Raw genomic sequence first — 2,411 nt, 5'->3', positions numbered from 1 at the left:
TTCGTCTCCTATCTTTATATTCGCTCTTTCCCTACTTTTTCTTCCCTTGCATATCAGTATTTTAGTTTTACTTTTATTTATTTTCATACAGTACTGATCTGTCAGTACCGCTTCCATTTTATTTAAAGCTATCTCTAGGTCCTCCTTGCTGGATGCTAATACTGCTATATCATCTGCAAATCTTTCTATCCCTCAGGAACAGTATTTTTGTTCTGTACAAGAGGTGCCCTTTTCTGTGCCCCCAGAAGTTGTATATACAATATTTTATGATAATCGGCAGAGTAGTTAAGGCATGAGATCATAACAAACAAACTCACATTTGCATTTATAATAGGAATTAGGATTAACTCGGAATCTAAATGTTGAATATTTTCCATTGAGCCCCTTTAAAGACATTAAAGATGCTCGAAGTTGGATTAGATTTATATTTCTGTATAAAATTATTTGTTTATATAAATCGTTATAATGAGCCATTTTCCTCAAAACTAGAATCCAAGTTGAATCTATAATAAATATTGCACGCTACATAAATTTAGGCTCATCCAACTAGTTTACATACCTATACGAGGTCTATTCAAAAAGTATCGCGAATTTTGAATTTCCGCGGCTTACGTATATTCGATTTTGGATTTTTGTGGTGTTATGTTGGTTCTCATGTCTCTCACTTATACCGACAAGTTCAGCCATGTGGAATGTTCAGTTAAATTTTGACAGCTGCTTTGCTTGCACGTGTTTTGGCTCGTCTTCGATTTTTGCTTATTCCAAAAAATGGATCAAAAATTTTGTATCAAATTTTGTATGAATAACAAAAAGTTCACGGACGCATTCCGAATGTTGACTGTGGCATATGGACCGAAGCAACGTTTATCGGTGGTACAAAATATTCTTAGAGGGCCGAGAATATGTGAACGACGAAGAGTGTGCCGGACGCCCGAACACGTCAACAACAGACGAAAACATTGATGAAGTGAAGAAAATATTATCGGCCAATCGTTGAATCACCGTTAGAGAAGTTGCTGACGACCTAAACATATCGATTGACTCCTTGCCATTCGATTTTTACCAATGATTTGAGCATAAGACTGGTCGCCGCGAAATTTGTACCAAAATTGCTCAATTTCGATCAAAAACAGCATAGTATTAACATTGCTAAGGAGCTAACTGTCCACGACTAACCAAATTTGCACCAAAGGGTCATAACTGGTGAGGAATCGTTGATTTATGGTTATGACGTTGAAACCAAAGCTTATTCATCCCAATGGAAGCTGCCGCACGAGCCAAAACCGAGATAAGCACGCCAAGTTAGGTCGAATGTGAAGGTTTTCCTTACAGTTTTCTTGGATTGCAGGGGTGTGGTGCATCATGAGTTTTTCCTACAGGATAGAACGGTCAATATGGAATATTACCTGCAAGTTGCGCAAAGCATTTCACTAGAAACGCCCGGATTTTTGGAAGAACAAGAATTGACTTTTGCACCATGATAATGCCCCTACTCGAACATCGTTGCTCTTGCGCGTAATTTTTGGCCAAAAACAACACGCTAATAATGTCGCAGCCACCGTATTTCCCAGATCTGCCCCCCCCCTGTTCCCGAAATTTGAGAGGCCTATGAAGGGACGACGGTACGCTACGATTGAGGAGATAAAGACGGCATCAAAGGAGGAGCTGAACAAGATCACAGAAAATAACTTTTTGAAGTGCTTTGACGATTGGAAAAAAAAATTGTTGCGAGTGTATAATATCTGGAGGAGATTACTTTGAAAGGGAAAAAATAGATATTCATGAATAAATAATATTTGAAAAACATAAATTTGCGATACGTTTTGAACAGACCTCGTATGTACCTATATCTTTTATTCGGTAGATCATTGGAACGTTTACAAAAAATTTATAGATACATACCTATACCTGTATTATATTAAGATGTCACGCTTAAAGAATTGTTTTAATCCGAGCCAAAAAATCTTATTTAAAGTGCTTTGAGCCTTGATGTTTCATTACATATTAAACCAAGAACTTCGAACAGTAATTTTTTTCAAAGCCTTAAAAGCTTTGATGAAGTAATTCGTTTACTAAGTCCTAACGACTTATTTATAAAAGGCTTGCAATACAGTAGGGGAGACCGGGGATGGTTGACTAGTTTTTTACTGAATAGTTCATATTTTTTGTGTTTTAATGTATATAGACAAGAAAAGCATGTTAATTGATATAAAATCTATTAACCTAATAAAAATATGTAATATTTAGTTCTTAGTTTAGTATAATAGTGATGATTTAATGCATTTTACAAAATATTAAATCTTAGTCAATCTACCCCTGGCCCGGGGTAGGTAGACCATATGCCCGGGGTAAGTTGACTCATGTACCAGTAAGAGTCAAATCATGAGAAGGAGCAAATAATTAAACATTTT

The 2,411-nt window shown here is 36.2% G+C and overlaps 2 protein-coding genes across 2 annotated transcripts in view; both read left to right on the top strand.

Annotated features, from left to right (window-relative positions):
* LOC112904905 (ubiquitin-conjugating enzyme E2Q-like protein CG4502) overlaps nucleotides 1-2,411 on the top strand; it is a 90,083-nt gene that overhangs the window by 9,037 nt on the left and 78,635 nt on the right. The gene's annotated exons all lie outside the window — the stretch shown is intronic.
* The window catches only part of LOC108735104 (PQ-loop repeat-containing protein 1), an 88,223-nt gene that overhangs the window by 9,541 nt on the left and 76,271 nt on the right, over nucleotides 1-2,411 (top strand). The gene's annotated exons all lie outside the window — the stretch shown is intronic.

The sequence above is a fragment of the Agrilus planipennis genome, unplaced genomic scaffold (genome assembly GCF_000699045.2).
Source record: "Agrilus planipennis isolate EAB-ADULT unplaced genomic scaffold, Apla_2.0 scaffold137, whole genome shotgun sequence".
Taxonomy (NCBI): domain Eukaryota; kingdom Metazoa; phylum Arthropoda; class Insecta; order Coleoptera; family Buprestidae; genus Agrilus; species Agrilus planipennis.
Note: the sequence above shows the minus strand (reverse complement) of the source record. Positions and strands in the feature narration are given on the sequence as shown.